This window comes from Cyrtonyx montezumae, unplaced genomic scaffold (genome assembly GCF_038088225.1).
Source record: "Cyrtonyx montezumae isolate F1298 unplaced genomic scaffold, pur_monq_1.0 scaffold_0, whole genome shotgun sequence".
NCBI lineage: Eukaryota > Metazoa > Chordata > Aves > Galliformes > Odontophoridae > Cyrtonyx > Cyrtonyx montezumae.
This window is the reverse complement of record NW_027071824.1, coordinates 46,407,739-46,425,395: the sequence shown is the minus strand read 5'-3', so window position 1 is coordinate 46,425,395 and position 17,657 is coordinate 46,407,739. Positions and strand designations below refer to the sequence as shown.

General features: G+C 41.2%; 1 protein-coding gene across 1 annotated transcript in view; it reads left to right on the top strand.

Moving 5' to 3' along the window:
* Positions 1–1,175: 1,175 nt before the first annotated feature.
* PKIB (cAMP-dependent protein kinase inhibitor beta) overlaps positions 1,176–17,657 on the top strand; it is a 51,183-nt gene continuing 34,701 nt past the window's right edge. The window contains exon 1 of the mRNA XM_065734414.1: positions 1,176–1,256. The gene's annotated coding sequence lies outside the window, so the exon portion shown is untranslated. The remainder of the gene's footprint in view (positions 1,257–17,657) is intronic.

Sequence of the window (17,657 nt, the reverse complement as noted above, 5' to 3'; positions counted from 1 at the left end):
TATATTCTAGGGTGAAAAAAAAAAACAACAACAACAAACAATAAAACATTCTAGAGGGTGTAATGGCACGACTCCAAATCGGAGCTCTTTTATTTTGAGGGGATATTTGGAAAGGTCTAATAAAAAAGTAAGATAATCAACCAATTTTAAACCATCCACTGAGTTAACAGGTGTTTAAAGTTCCCATTGTAAATTGAATTACTGTATTAATATGAATAAAAAATCTTGACAACACATTCCAGGCGTTCTTGTTCCCACCAGAAAAAGGAAGATAGTAAGAGCAAGGGATTTGAGGTTCAGGAACACCAACTTTAGTTTCAAAACAGAATAAAATTCTAACTTTCCATTGCCTTTATTTATTATCATATATAATGATGATAAAAAGTTTGATGTACTTTGTAGTGTAAGCACTGAAAAAAAAAAACAGACACAATACCCATCTTTAGCTGAACCTGTCTAGTCCTGAGTACCAGGTATATATGGAATTTCACAGAATCACAGAGTCGTAGGGGTTGGAAGGGACCTCCAGAGATCATGGAGTCCAACCCCCTGCCACAGCAGCTCCCTAGCCCAGGTTGCACAGGTAGGCGTCCAGGCGGGTCTGGAACGTCTCCAGAGAAGGAGACTCCACCACCTCTCTGTGCAGCTGTGCCACTGCTCCGTCACTGCACTGGGAAGGAGTTCCCTCACACATTTGTGCAGAACTTCCTATGCTTCAGTTTCTGGCCGTTAAATTTTTCTTTTTCTTTTTTTTTTTTTAATTTCTCTGTTAGGGTCCCTCACCATTTGGCTGGAGATAAGTGGGAAGTCAAGGGCTCAGGTAGATCTGCATTGGCTGTCATTCTAGAGTCATTTATAATACGGTAAGAACTATGTCGAAATCGGTGTCTAAAATTTCGAGGTCATTCAAGAAGCTTTCAAAGCCTGTGTGCTATAATACAATCTTAACGCAAGCAGTTGCACAGAGCGGGATGGTTCCTCCATACCCCCTTCAGTCTTAACTTTCGCGTTTCCACCGAAACGCAGCCATTCCCGCCCAGAACTTGCTTCACTGTCCCCGCACCAACACTTCCTCGAGAGCCCTCCGCGGGGCCGCAGCGGCAGCGCTGCCTCGGGACGGCGAGGGGGCGGCCGCCGGCGGGGCCGGGCTCCCCACGGGGGCGGCGCTCGGGCGGGCGGCGACGGAGCGGCAGCGCCCGGAGCCGCGCTCCTGCGGCCAGCAGAGCCCCGCCGAGCGGGGACCCACAGGCGTGCAGGTAACGCGTGGCCGTGCCGGCCGGCCCTGCGGGAAACCCTTCGGGTCTGCGCTATTGCGCGGTTGGGGGAGAAGTGAGAGCAGGGCAAGGGAACCCGGGTGCTCCGGGACAGGACGGGTAATTGGGGAGGAGGAGGTGCTGGGCTGCAGCTCCGCGCTAGGTGTGATGTTGTTAGAGTTGTGTTCTAATGTTTAGGATTTGCCGGGATAAACTGCCGCCGGGAGATTGCGTGTGATGGGGGAGAAAACTAAAGTGACGATTTCCTCAGGCAGAAAAGCAATCAGAAGTCCTCCCGTTGCAGTTTCTCCCTGATTCTATTTCTACACTCGAATTAATCGGTACTAAGAACATAGAAAAGAAGGGAGTAAAAATAATCTGCTCTGTTCACGTGGTGGCACTGCTCAGTGAGATTAAAGTAAATTTCTGAAAAATAAGTTTTGTGCATAATATGTCTGTAACTGAAGTTGAATGGCAAGGGAATGAATGAACCTGTACTTTGTCAATGCAGAAGATGGCCTTGGGATATGAGTTAAAATCTATCACTGTCTTTCACCTTTCTATGATTGTGAGGAGGTCCTTATAAAGTAGAGTATTTTGACCACTTAACAAGAAGAAATTTTTCTGATTACAACAAAATTCTTGCCTTTTTTTTTTTTTCCTGAATTCAGTTAGGATAGATGCACCTCTGCATTTGCTTTAAGTTCTTTGTGGACTCAGAAGGACAGCGAAGGGCTTTCAGAGGAGGAAAAAGTAAAAGAAATCTAAATATTCCTGTAGTGATACATAAAGTGGTCTACATCATTCAGTTGGTATAAATACACCCAATTCCTGAATTTTTGAATTTGGGAAAATAGTGAGATTTTGGTAATTTCAAGAAAATCCTAACTGCTTTTGGGAGCAGTACAGTTAGAAATGGTGAATGTGAAATTATGTAGGGTGTGTTGGCTTACCCAGTGTACCTTCATCCCCTTTTGTACCCAGACAAAAAAACCAAACAAGCAAAATAAAAACAGATTAGAGACTGAAAACACCTGATGTAAAAGTTATGACTCTTCATTTACTTTTCCTCACTGAAAAAGACGTAGAGGTGATGATGATCTGGGTGGGTTGTTGTTTTGGTTTGTTTTGGTTTGTTTTGGTTTGTTTTGGTTTGTTTTGGTTTGGTTTGGTTTGGTTTGGTTTGGTTTGGTTTGGTTTGGTTTGGTTTGGCTTGGTTTGTTTGTTTTTTGTTGGTTGGTTGTTGGGTTGTTTTTTGGGGGTTGTTTTTTTTTTTTTTTTTTGAGCTTCTGTTGCTGTTATTCCTTTTAAAATGAAACATGTCTGTTACGATGTCTGTGAAATGTTACACTGTGATTGATAAAAACCATTTATGTGGAAGTAAAAATAAGTTGAAGCTTCACTAGAAATATCCAAATAACTTTTAAAAACCATCACGTTACCATTAGAGTGTTTCATTCTATAGATGTTTTGAAATAAACCCTGTTGGAATAAACCCCATTTATTTTGTCCCATCTATTATAGACCCCATCTAGAATAGACCCCATCTATTTTGTCTTAGATATGTCAAGACAGCAACGAATTTAAGCAAAGCATCAGAACGCTATGAAAATACTAACAGGCTTCAAAATCATGACAAATTTGAAAATATTGGTGCAAATCATAAAATATAGAGATAGAAAAACTCAGTTTGTATTGTTAATGTACCTGGAAGAGCAAAATTGTTCTTTTACATCCGTTTGTTGGTTGATCCCGTCCAAACCGTATTTTCTGCTAGTATAACAGTGAATGTTTTTAATATATCATTAGGAGCGTACCTGCTTTCCTTGGTTTCCAAAACTTGGGAGAATCATGTACTTTTGTCCGTCAGCTAAAGATAATTCTCATGGGAGCCTGTACATTGTCTGATCTCCTACCAGGCCTCTTCCTGTATTTTATTGATTTATCCTTCTGGTGATCACGCTCCAGGACCTTGCTTACCTCTGTTCTGGAGAAAAGGGGGGGCTTTGGGGGAACAGTGAGGGAAATTTATATCTTGGGCACAGGAGAGCTTTCATTCACTGAATGTCTTAGCATGTTCCTTGTTCTCTCATACAGTTTTGTGAGCAGTGAAACAATTGAGGATTAAGAATTGAGCAATAGCTCACGTTGAAATGAATTATCAACCTATTATTTTAGGCTTGGCAAATGCCAGCCCTTGCTGTTGTATCATATTGACTCAAATTGTATTTGAGTAATCTCAGGCAGTGACTTATCTTCAGAAGATACTCAATGAAGTTGTGGCTTCCTGGAGAATAAGGAAGCACACTTAAGTACCAGACATGCCAGGAAGACGACAATACCAGCCTTATCCCCAGGCTGTCTTTGTCATTCAAAAGTGTACATTTCTCAAAGGTTGCTGATCATTTTTTCCACTGTTTGACATCCAGGATGGACACTCACATTCATGGGATTGTTTTGCTCTGTGACTGACTACCAGCACTGAAAGGGGATAATTATGGAAATAAATTCAATAGATCTTTTCTGGTAGGTGTATTTAAATAGTCAAGTACTTCTGTTTTAGAATTTGGATAGTCAAATATTCTGTGTTCTATTGGATTGAGATTCTGGCATTTAAATTTTTACAAGGACATGGAGACCATCCAGATTTTCATTGCAACCTGTGAGTGTGGCTTAGCAGGAATTGTTAGGACATCAGGAATGGTGATCTGTCTGTGAAAAGCTCCAAAATCTATCTTTCCACACATAAAATAATGCCTTCTATACCAAACATAATAATTCTAATTGTAGGAGTTTTCCCAGTTTGAGATTTCTGTATATTATTCTCTCCCTTCTCTGACTGTAGTTTTTTACCTGTTTTCCTATAGAGATGATGTTGAAATAATAATGGTGTCCAACTGTTAGCTCCACTCATTGCCCTGCAGTAATATTTTTTTTACCCTGACAATCAATTTCAACCAATATAAGTAGAAGAGTAGAGATTTCAAAGTGATGAAATTCTGACACACCTCAGAATTGCTGGTGACTGGGGAGATAAGAGAGGTGATATCAATGTCCCTACTGAGGGAAGGGTAGTAGCAAGCATTCAGCTTATTAGGCACCAGAAAAATCTTGTGGGTACTCCGTAGGATGCTGAACATCACAGCTTCTACTGCTCACGAGGTTGGTGATTACAGTTTTCAATCTCTTTGCTCCTTGGGAGTGCAGTCTCTGGGAAGTTTTGATCATGCATTTTCTGCTCCGTAGTCAGTACAAATAAATTCTTGTTCAGAGATTTTTCCAGTAATGAGATAGATAGAAGAAGTGCTGCTGTTGTTCGTCAACTTTATAAACTGATCTGTTACTTTCCTAGCCCCTAATTTAATACTTCTTGATACAGGTCAATAGCCTACAGAGCAGTAATTTTCTTTTGTTATCTTGCTTCAGTGCAAACACTTGATTGCTGTGGGCACAATAAAATGTACTCTTTCCATAGTCAGTTTCTCTGGGTTCCTTACAAGTTTTTGATTAGGATGTTATTTGTTTCCTACTGTCACTACTGTTTCTTCTGCTTACAGCTGCATCTGAACTTCCTCTTCTGCTTTCTCTTCAGAGTGGAGTCAAAACAATGTGTGCATCGTAACAGGAGAAAGATAATCAGGATGAATATGAAAATGTATTGTCAGCTTATCTAACAGGACCTCTATAAATAATTATTGATCTTATTGTCTTTTAAGTGGTAATCATTCTAATTTTTGTTTTGTTAAATAACTAGAGTTAAGAGCTGTATTTCTGGGATACTGAAGAATAATTGGCAATTTTCTCCTTTTGTGCTTTTCCAGTATTAATGCTATTACAGTATTTGCCTTTCTTCTCTCTTTCATTATTTCTCGCAAAAATAACTTTGGATATTTTGATCCAGAAAACTTCGATGCTAGTTGATTTGCTAGTTATATCCTACTGTATAAGGCTTAACAACTGGACTTGCTGTTTGGGCATGAGTGTATGCAAATTAAATCAACTGAGTAAAGTGCTTAGTGGTTAATGCTAATTTCTTGTTAAATATTCATCTGCTTTCACGTTGTGTTAAGTTCTCCTTTACATATTATGGCAATCATTTAAATATTATTAAAATCAGCATTCCACACTCAGTTCAGAGTGTTGAGCTTGTACAGCGATTACATTTGACTCTATTCAACCAATGTATATTATAGAGAGAGAGGAGGAATGAGGCACATAGAAGTGCTTTTTTTTCCTGCAGAAGCAAGAACATAGGCAGGTGTGACACCTTGCCCTGCCTCCTCATCTTGTGCAGTGACCAGGGACAAACAGCCACCTTTACCACTGCAAGGGTCAGGGCTTCCTGGCACTCACACAGCTGAGTGGCATGACTCTGTCCACTGCTGCCTGCAGTGAGGCCAGGCCTGCTCCTCTGGTCACCACCCAGCTGGTTGGAGAGGCTTTTCCCTTGGATGCCTCGACCAGTTAAACCAGATGAGAGGATCTTGGAAACCTTGCCCGTGAGAGCGTTTAACATGAGTCTCTTTGGCAGATCTGATAGGGTGTGGAAACACCTGGGGTTGTGTTGGCAGGTGTCGGAAGGAAGGGCAGTGACATCCTGCAGAGAAAGGGAAACATCCCAAGGGCAGCGGCTGGGTTTCAGGGTGGGTTGGGATGTGACAGCCAGCAGCTGGGCTAAGAGCGGACTTCTGGCTTGGCTCAGCTGCAGCCAAAGCAGGCTGGCTTCAGCCTGAAAAACAGTGTCAGCAATGGTTCCACCAAATTGTCAGATCTCTGCTGCACACGGCAAGATGTGTACCTCTACAATCTCTGAATGTAGAGCTGTGTCAAATGTAACCGGGCTAAGGCATTTGCACAGAAGGTCTTGCAACTTGCTTGCTGCAATACGGTAAGTGCTGAATGTTTGCAGTAGAAGCTCATCTGTATGTGCTTTCCTGGATATGTAGTACAGATCTTTCCTTACTAACCTGAAAGATAACAGCAATTCTGTGCTAGGCTGCGCACAGAATGTGCAGATTTTAATTTAAACTTCAATTTCACTGTGCTGTCTTTAGAAGGATCCCAGGGAAACAATTACTGATCAGGAAGCACTTCCTTCTTTTTTTCTTCTGTAATCCAGGTTAAGCAGTATTTGCTACATGTGTAATGTTTGCAACACATTGTCTTCCTCTCCTTTGGCTTTCCCCTTTCTGTCCGCACATTCCATCTGAATGAGGAAGGTGAAGTGGGTTTGTAGCTCACAACAGTGTTTATGTCTGCAGATCTGAGTGCGTGCTGATATAGGACAAGGGAATCATTTCTGCCACTTTCCAGCTATCTTGTGTTGGGACAGCAGCTTCCTCTCAAAACAGTATTCCTGGTTTGGAGTCAGCCTCAAGTGGGACTGACCTTAGACACCTCTCTTTGATCAAGGAAGGGCTAGTAAGTTTAAAGAAACAAGTATTCAAATGAATATTGCTGTATTGCACAAAGCATTTTGGTAAAATGGATCCAAATGCCTTCAGATCTCGTTATGATTGTTGCTGACTTGTAGGATATCCTCCAAAGTATTCTGATTCAGTTGTAAATTTGAAATGGCTAGCAGTGCTCATGTGGCAGGACTTAATAGAAAAGGAACTGACAAAAATTCAAATAAGGAAAACCAGAGAGGAAGTTTCAGTCTGTGTGCCTAGAGCACTAATAGCACTACTTCTTTATCCTTTGAAGACTTTATTGCATTAAAGCTTGTAAATTTTTGCCATGACATAACATGTTCCAAATAGGAAGCCTCTCAGTTACCTTAGGAGCTCTGTGGGTTTGAGTACATTCATGTGCACTACAGAAAACACTTGAAAGAGTGGTATCTCAGGATCTCTGGTGTCTGAAATACGAGACAGGCACTAATAAAATTTATGCAACTATGTATTCTGTTTGGATAATGTATTCCTTTTTCATTCAGACTTGACACATTCTTTAAATTCCATTTTGCCTAGCGTTGAGTCCTGCATTATTTGTTTCTCTAGATGAGATCCTCATCCCTTGGTATTTATGATGTCTTTATTACGTGGTATCTGCTTAGACAGAATCAGAAGCCTTAGCAGCTGTCACTTATTTCACATAAGCTAATGAAAGCGTTCTGTCACACACCACTGTGTGATGCCAGAAAGATTATTATTAAGTTGAATATATGCCCTTCCACTGTCATGTCAAAAAATAGCTGTAATTCTTGGTCAATGTGTAGTATGTTTTGTTCATAAGTAATCAGTAACTACAAAGTTGAATGTTAGAGTCCTTAATAAAGAGAGTTTCTGACATACATACAATACAATGTTGGCAAGATTTGCCATAGAAGTATTTATGTGAAGAACTCGTTCCCTTCTGTCATGTGGACAGGTTAGCTATGAGGGATAAAAAGAGCAAAAGACAGGAAGAGAATGTCTGGAAGTTCTATCTCTGAGGGGACAAGCTGTTCTGAAAATGGTATTTGAAATGTAACTAGAGTTTTCCTCTTGGTACCACGCAGAAGGATGTGGCTCTGTACCTGAAATATATCAGCATATCTCATGGCTTAAGCAGTTTTGAATAGCACTGTTAGATTTGGTAGCTGGTGTGACAAGGTGCTAAGCAATCATGTGGCATTTCACTTTAATTTAAGCCTAAGGTACGGTGGGAATGCTGGAGCTTTTCTGCTGCTGGATGAATAAAAATCTGGAGGACTGGCTTTATATACTGTCCTTGGAAAACGTGAAGCTGCCTTGGAACCAGGGAGCAGAACAGAGCTCCATGTTTCTGCTGCTGTTGTTCCTGAGTGGATTGGATGTTCTTACTGGGAAAGCCTTTAGCTGAAGGATGATGTAGATGCCAGGCACAGTGGCTTGCCTGCAGTCCTGCCTGGAGCAGAGCCTTGCTTGCATGTTCTTGAGTGGTGCTGCAGCTCAAGTTCACCAGGGCTATTAGTGTGACACATTTCCCTCTCATAATAGAATACTTCTTCCCGCAGGGGACCAGGGCTGGCCCAGCCTTGTGGAGGTGGTGGAAACAGGGAGATGAAAACATGAGGGGTCTCATCTGAACCAAGAGGAAAACATACCCCCTTTGCAGTGAGCTGCAAGGGAAGGCCATGCTGGCTCCATCTTCAGGGTTTCCAACCCCAGTCTCACACATCCCTGAGCACCTGGCCTGGCCTCAGCACTGAGTCTACTGCCAGAGCTGGGCCATGGGCATCCTGAGCATCCCTGCCAGGCCCAGCTGTCCCAAGACCATCCGGAACACAAAGCTAAGTCTCTGAGTAGATCCTGTCTAGATCTCATTGCCATCTGCACATGAGAAACATAGCAAAGAAGAGAGACCCTTATTTCCCAGTCTAGAAAAAGGACAGTGACAAGTTATTAAGAAATAACAAGAAGGTAATTACAACAGCATGTAGATTTGCAATCCCTGTCTTTAAAAGAGATTACATTGCATTCACAATATATTTAATATGATTACATTCAATTATGTGAAATCATTTGTATGTGTATTCCACGTGCTCTGTTTTGGGCTTCAAGTCTAACTCAGAGCAGCTGCTTTTGTTAAGCTTAGAAAAGCTTTCTGCAAGGCACAGAGGAGTATTATGAATAGCAGGGACTTTGTAAACATGTTTTGCTTAAGTGTTTGTGTATGGTACTTGTGTTCTACTAATCCTCTCCCTTTCTTGGAAGTAGTCTTCACTTGTAAAGATGTGATTTTGAGACTTTGAAGAATAAGGTCTCTAAGTGAAGATAGGCTCCTTAAAATACAATTTTTGTTTTTCTTCTTGGAAAACTCAAGTATTAAAAATTCTACACCACTGTTCTTGTGTTTTCTTTAAGCGTCTTCTCAGAGGAGCTGGAATGCAGTGAAACTTTGTGATGATTAAGTCTCCAGAGAAGACAGTCACTCACTACTCTGTTATTAAGACTGTAGGTTGCTTCTACTGAAAAAAAAAAAAAAAGAGAAAAGGGCAAAATAAAAGCAATTGCTTCTACAACAAATGTAGTCTTACTTAAACAAGCATCAAGCAAAAAGCTCCTGTCAGTGTTGTCAAAAGTTACTTCATAAGCAGTAATTGAACATATGTTCCTGAGTAGTATAAAGGAGTCTGAATTAACAAGCCAGAGGTGCTTTCAGCCACCTCCTTCCTCTTCCCCCTCATTACTGGGAAACTGTCACTAGCAGTGCTTGCTATTTACATCAGAGAGGTTAAAAAAGCTTAGGACGATGAATGTGTAGGTGTTTGAGGAATATTTTTTTCTCTTCCTTTGAACTTTCATTTGTTTGCTGGAAAAGCTAGAATTGTGAAAGGAATGGAATGGCATAAAAAATCTCTCCCAGTTACTTAATGGAAGCATCCCCTTATTGATGTGATTGTAAGCTCTCCACTCCGATGTGGAAGACGCATATGACAGAGCCAGGGCACAGTGTCTTTACAAAGAGGACACTGAGAGGACAACAGTAGCTTTTGCTGTTCTGAATTTGGTAGCTTTGTAACTGATAGTTTGAAGAGAGTGCACACACTCTCCATGCAGTTCCTTTTATAAATAGATTCACTCATTTCTGTTTACCCTTGCTCCTCCCAGATTCTCATTACTTAGAAGAAGTAGCACTTAAAACAGAATAAATGGGAACAAATTCTCAAAATGATTTACCAAATAGAGCCAGTGTATTTTTTTTCTGTTCTACCAGGTTCTGAAAGTAAAATAAGTATTTATTCATAACACAAATTCATTGAACTTTACAGATTATTAAAATAACTCAAAACGGAAATCTAGTTGCTGTAATACCATTGAAGTAGAGACAATTACTTGTTTTGAGTGAGCTGTAACAAATCACGCTTCTTGCCATGGAAGTAAAATGCTGCTACAGAAACTCATTTATTTTGAACAGAAATAATAAAACATTCAACTGTATGGTCACTGTGTTAATTAACTGATTAATAAGCCAACCTTTGTAGGGAATTAAATTATGTCATGCAAAGAGAGAACAAACAAATCTGTAGCCTCCTTTAGAAAGAAATAGTAGTTGTTGAAGCTTTTTTTAAAGGGAGCAGAAGAAAACTGAACTAATTTACCCAGCTGACCTATTTTGCAAGTTCACGTGGAGTGATATTTGCCTCTTTTGACATCCAAAAAATATAAATTAAAACTTTGTACTGTGACTGTGAAGTTCTTAGAAGTTGTTTATTCCTTAAATTTCTATAAAATTTCTTTAAAGTTCTACAAAAAGCTGTTGCTTAAAACTGAGTACAAATGCATATACTGGAAGAAGTGAAAGATGAGATACAGAAACATATTTCTTTTAAAAAGGGAACTTTTAAGATTGGTCAGCTCTTGCTGTAAGTATTTGACTATGAATTTTTTCTAAGCATGTATTATGAAGTGGTCATTATTTTGTCTCATTTCCGAGCTTTTGAAATATAATTTTGCTGCCTAGAATGTAAGAAAAAGTGTGTAAAATTACAGTGAATGCAAACGTGTTTTCTTGGTGGGTTCAGATTTTGGACCGTGAAGCCAAAAGCTCCTCCCCTCTCATTCTGTGTCTTGCAAATAAATACCAATGCATTCAGTGCTTTCCAGAGCTTGTTGAAAGCTCATGAATGTGTTGAGTGAAGGAGTAATCAGTCTGACAATGAATGGGAGAATGTGTTTTCAAAAGAGGGATGAACACGGGGGAAAGATGCTTAATCTCATCATCCTTGTGAGAGGAAGAATTGTGTTGCTGACATGCAAGACTCCCAGTCTCTTGTTGAGAAGCTTGTAAGCAGGTTGATAAGGCTGTGACTCTGTATTTGAACAACGTTTTCAAATTCGAAGGTGACAACAACAAACCACACATGAGCTGAGCTGCCAGGTGGTTCTGTGTCTGCTCCTTCCCATGCCATTCTGAGCTGCTTCAGTGGAAAATGAGGCAGTCTCGACAGCTGAACAAAGTATGTTCAGAGTAAGACATAGTTTTGATTTTTCTGGTATTCATGTTGACCTGTCCCAAATGTTCAGTCTGAGGCCTTGAAAGGAGATGGTGGAGACACATGCTATCTCCACAGAGTTCTTTTTAAGGCTTGATCTCAAAAGAAAGACTGAAGGGGTTCAGAAGCATGCGAATAGATGGCTCATCACTAAATGGGATGTGATGAGGGGGAAAGTGGTAAGTCTAAGGTAACATGGGAGCTAGAATCAGCTCAGTGTTATGGGATGTGCACTTGCACAGTTCAAGCAGAAGAGTCTCAGATGGTACAGTGAGCACTTAAGTTGTGAGCAGTTTGAGTTGTTCTCGGGGTGTTCAGAGGTGTGCATCCCGAGAGAGGGAAAAACCCTTAAGCTGAGTAAAGAATATTATAGCGTGGCTATGGCTGGTGTCAGTATGTGAGTTTCAAAACTTGTTAAGCAAATAAGCATATGGGCTGCAGTGTCTAAAAGGCACATCGTCTTTTTTGAGCAAGGAACATAGCAGACACTCTTCTCCATTTTATGTCTCTTCAGAAAGTGTCTTCACACGTTTTCTTGTATATCTATGACTGATTTTAGAGAGGGAGGCTGGGAAGAAAGGGATGCTGAGGAGACAGCAATGCTGGGATTTGATGGAGATTAGCACCAGTTTGTTTGCAAATTGAAGCTGCCAAGGAGCACGCAGTGATGTGTTATGTTGTTAATTATGTTTCAGTGTAAAAGCTGCTGCTCAGGAGAAAAAGGCATTTCCAGTAACAGCTCTGGGACTGGATCTCCAAGCAGAAATGTCAGCCTACACAAATATGGTCTTAGTATTTTTTGGTGAACTGTGACATGTGAAATGATACTGCTGTAAAGAAAAATAGAAGCTAATTGTGCTAAACAGTCAAAGAGCACTTACTGAGACTCCAATTTCAATGTTTAAATTTCAGTGTGAAAATACATAATATCAGAAAAAAAATACCTCTAATTCTGTGGCATCTACTTTCTGGTGGAAATTGCTCCCACATTTTCTAAACAAGAGAAACAAAAATAAGAGGTAGGTTTTGTTTGTTTGTGTTGCTTTCCCTCAGACTGTGCTGCATTTGATCACAAATAGCAAGAAAATATCTTACAATGTTCCTGTGCTTCTTGTTTGGAGCACTGTGTTTGTGGGATGCAGTTGCAGCTGGCTGTTTACACTGTGTCACTGTAGCAGGTCTGCATCCTCTGTCAAGGTAGGAGACACTTTGAATAGTCATTGACATCTTGGATCTTCTTGTCCTCCGTTAAAAAATGGATGGATGCTATAAAAATACCAAGGCAAGGACATTTTATTTTCCCTGCTCATAAATTTCCCACGGAAAGACTTTTCCATCTTTAACAACGTAATGCTGAAGCCAATGCTGAAGTTTGGGTTTCATGTGATTTAATAAAGCACCTTCACTTCAGAAATAGGCTGAATGAAACTGTACTGACTTTCTTTTTCTTGCACTGTAAATGTAAATTAGTACTGAGCTGTACTGTATTAGGCTTCTCCTGTTATGGTTGCAAACACTGTCTTGTTCTCTTTCACAGCTCAGGAAAACTCTCATGTTACTATTTTGGACAGAAATGTAATGAAAGATATACATACAGGATGAGTCTGCATAACCAGAAAATAAATCTGTAACCAAGAGTGAACACCTGTAGAAAAGGTGACTTTTTGGGCTGTGACATCGCACAGATGCTCCCTGTTGTGGTTTGGCAGAGGCTTCTCATGATTATAGGACCCATATGCAGGGAGCAATCCCATCCTGGCTGGAGGTGGTCATTCAACGGGGGAAGCTGCAAAGGAGGGGATGTCAAAGACCTCCAGCTTATCCTCACTGGCTCCACAATATCTAGAGAATAGTGTAGCCAGATCTTTTACATCTTCTTTTTTTATTCAAACAGATTTCCTTTTCTTTCTTTTTTTTTTTAATGTTTAATGTATGATTTTTAGATATTTATTTATTTATTAAATATTAATTATGAATTATATTTCCTGACAGCCATCTTCAGTGAACTATTTTGAGATACTTAATAAGCAATCTTAAAATGGCACTGCTATGTGAAACTGCATCTACTAAATACAGCTTTTCTGGATATGTAGCTTCAGCATATTCTCTTACTGGTTGAAATCTCAGAAAGGCTGTTATTCTATCCTGCCTTTGATTGATTGATTGATTGATTGATTTTTTATAGTTGTTTATAGCTTTGATTAAAATTTCCACTTGCTGTGGACTTAAAGTGAGCTTCACGTTCATCATGCTCTGACTAATTTATCTTGCCTATGTCTATTTGTGGTATCTGGAAGCAACTTTTCAACTTCCAACTCTGTAGCTGAAAAACTGTACTTACAGGAGAGTGGTTTATTTGTGGATGTGGTTCCTTTTACTTCTTCATGGAGATGTAAATGTCACGTATGCATTGAATAATTTGACAGTCCCAGATGTTTTCAGCATCAGCTTGTCTCTAGAAATATATAATGAAATTTAGTGAGCGTGAAAACCAAGAGGACAGCATAAGACCAGCTGACTGATGCATCCAAAGAAGAGCCCATGGTAGGAAGACAAGTGAGAAGCAGGAACAGAACTGACCAGTGGTATTTGTGGCAGAGTAGTTTTTGTGTTACATAATAGATGTGATACTGCTGCTAACTGTGCTTTCTCCTCTCCTGCATGCTGCCCTGAGAATTCTCCAGAATGTCACAATAGTAATAAGTACAGACAGTGAGAGAAAACTCAGGACTATATAGGAGAAGTTGGCTGTGGAGCTTCTACATGTTTCGTTGGGTATGGGCATGCGTGAACATCCTTCTGAGGCTGAATGCAAGCCCAAAGGAAACTTGGCTGAATATACAGACTAATGAGGGTAATGCCACATACTCGCTTGGTTCTGTGGGATCTACCCTGCACCTCTCAGGTTATCTCAAAGTGAGGGCAGATTCCTCAGGGCATTCTGTTTGAGAAAAAAGCTTCACAGCTTCTCTGGGCCCCGTTTCCAGGGTTTGACCTCATATGTCATGTGCTCAAGACCCCTAAATCGTGCTGTGTCCCCAGTGGACCACCCTCCTCTGCAGGGTGGTGGTGCTCAGTTGCCATTGGACACAGCAGTCGTGTCTTGGCCTTGCCAGTACTGAACAGTGGGAATGAATTATGGGATGTCTTTTTTAGTTTAAGTTGTAAATGTTCTATTAAGAGCAAAGTGGATTGTATGTAAACATAAATATATTCTTCCTGTTGCTGTGCATACTTGAGGGACGGAGCAGGAATGATAGTTAATTAAAATCAGAATTATGTTCACTTACAGGCTGCTAAAAGCTACATAAGTAGTCTCCTGTCATATATAAACAATTTACATAGCAGACAGAAGGGCAAGAATGCCATTAGAATGCCTGAGGTTTGGTTTCATAGCACACTGAATCCAGAGGTGACCTTTAGTTATCACCAATGTGATATCCCTGGAGATACCAGGCGCCAAGGCTTCCTTCCTTCCCTGGGCTTATGTGGGGCTTGATCTCAGCGATACCTGATGCGGAACAGTGAGCTGCCAATCAGCCTGCTAGGTTAAAAGAAACTGTAGCAGATGTCATTGTGGATCCTGTGTGACAGGGACTCAGGTGCTAACAAGCACAGGGATTTGTGCAGGAGATGCGGGGAGAAAGTGCTGTGATAAAGTGGGATGAAACTAAGGAGGGAAAATCTCTGAAGTGTAATAGTGTGGTTGATACTGTGGTCAATCTGGACATAAGATTCTCAAACACAGTTCTTTTCAGGCTTATCGTCTTCCTACTTTAGCATCAGTGTTTATTGTTGTTGTTACTGCTGCATGAAAATACGAATAGTGTGCTTTTGTGATGTGTAAAATTGGACTCTCCTACTGATGGTGCCAAGAGGTCTTGCAAGGGGGATCGCAAAATACTTGTGAAAAGCCTGTTCTGTGGATGAACTGTAATGGAGTTTGCACTTGGTAGGGCTGGGGCGTTGCAATTCCTGCTCTCCCTGTCCTGCTTTTTGCAGAAATGCTGTTGTTCAGGAGAGGGCTGTGAGGTGCAGTCCTAATCCTCAGGGACCTCCATGGGCTGCAGCTGTGCCTGATCTGCATATTCTAAGAACAAAACCCAAGGAAAACCTTCTGCTGTCCCTCTCCACCTCCTAAGGGATCAGGGTCGATTTATGGTCTTTCCCTGGGGCCCACTGCCCCTCACCTCCAAACGTCATTCAGCCTTGGGCAAGCCCTGGTGGGGCAGCACATTCCTCCAGCTGAACACTAGCAAGCCACTCCAAGCTGTGGCTGTGGTGGCTCTGGGCTTCTGGCATCCTTTTCCTTCTAAACATGATTTTTTGAAAGAGGGCTTTAGTTTTGGAACTGCTGACTTCAGCTCTCACACCAATGATGCTTTTTTTACAGCAAATGCAGCATATAAAACTGTCACATCCTGACTGTCCAATGTCAGAGATGTCTCCGTAGGCAGGAGAGCAGATGTTGTACCTTTACCTTTGGGGCATTTGCCTTTTAAATTTCCTCAGCATCACCTTGCTTGGAAGAATACGGCCTGAGGAATTGATTGTGCTGGGTTGCTACCCTTCTGGAAGGGCAACCTGCAGCTCTGCAGGGCTGCCTCTGCAGCCACCAGCAAGAGTGGCAGGGCTTCAGGGATGATCAATACAGAAAAACCTGTGTGCTCAGCTGTCTCTATGCTGTGAAACTTATATTTTGCCATTTGAGCAGAGTCCAGTGCAAGTGGAGGGGTCACACAACTTCAGTAGGAGGACAGAATTGATAATCTTTTTGATCTTTCCTGATTGAGCTTTTTCAATCTCTAGAGTGCTTTTTGTTCTTTAAAATTAAAAAAAAAAAAAAAAGAATTGAATGAGCAGTTTAATGGGGTCTTTTCTCACTTCCTCTTGAAAGCCATAATGTTTCATTAGCTCAAAATACCCTTGTAATTTTCCACTTCCAGAATCTGCTTTTTGCTTCTCCAAAATCAGCAGACCGTGAGTTCTCCTTGCCACAGGAGGAACTGGTCCTTCCTATGTGGAGCGTTGCTGTAAGTCTGGTTGGAGGAGATCTCATGCACCGGCTACTGGAAGTGGAAATAACTGAAAATGTTTTTTGTGCTCTTCTTTTCATTAGAGATCTGCTGTACTTCCTTGCCTCAGCACCAGGCTGCAAATGTCAAAGCCTGTGTGTGCTGCGGTATGTCTGGAAAGTCTACATTGATTTACCTAAATCGGTGTAGACTAAATGATTTGAAGGACCTGGGTGTCCTGGTGGACAACAGGTTGGCCACGAGCCAGCAGTGTGCTCTTGTGTGCAAGAAGGCCAATGGTTTCCTGGGGTGCATTAAAAAGAACATGGCCAGCAGGTCGAGGGAGGTGATCCTCCCCCTCTGCTCTGCCCTGGTGAGGCCACATTTAGAATGTTTTGTCCTGTTCTAGGCTCCCCAGATCAAAAAAGACAGGGGTCTCCTAGGAGTCCAGCAAAGGGCCTCAGAGATGATTAAAGGCCTGGATCATCTCCAGGAATGTGGAAAGACTGAGTAACCTGGGTCTGTTAAGCCTGGGGAAAAGAAGACTGAGGAGAGTTCTGATTAATGTTTATAAATACCTAAAGGGAGGTAGGTGGCAAATGGATGAGGCCAGGTTCTTCTCGGTGGTGCATAGCAATAGGACAAGGAGCAATGGGCTAAAACTCAAACTTAGGAAGTTCCATTCAAACATGCAGAAGAACATTTTTACAGCAAGGGTGGTAGAGCACTGGAACAGGTTGCCCAGAGACATTGTGGGGTATTCTTCTATGGAGATATTAAAGACCAGTCTGGATGCCTACCTGTGCGACCTATTGTAAGGCACCTAACTTTAGCAGGAGGGTTGGACTCCATGATCTTTCGAGGTCCCTTCCAATCCCTGTGATTCTGTGACTGTGATTTCGTGATTTGATCTTTTCCATTTTTTCCATTTTTCCATTTGCTTTGAACTGACATAATGGGGATTTCATTTGTCTTCTTAGTTTATTATTTTATTTTCATATTTTATTACAGATTACAGGAAGAATTGTACTGGATCAGATTGAATGGCTGTTATTAATTACTAATACATTATTAATTACCTGCTAGACCCCTCAATTATTTCTTTAGGTTGACCTCAATCTTCAAGTCCAGGATGGATTTGCTACAGACGTTTAGGCATTGTTCCCTAATGATACCTGCATGACACCAAATGAGTTCTGTTCAGAAAACAATTGAAATTTGTAACTTATTAATTCCGTGGACATTTGAAATGCTGTCAATGGTTTATGGGCTGGTTCAATCTGGTTCTGTGACGAATGGGGCGAGGGGACCCACGGACCCATGTTCCAGGAATGGGAAAGGGGGAAAGGGAAAGGGTAGGGAGATAGGCCTAAAACAAAACAGTGGCAACGATCTGAGGAGGAAAGCAAATTTACTAAATAAGATATT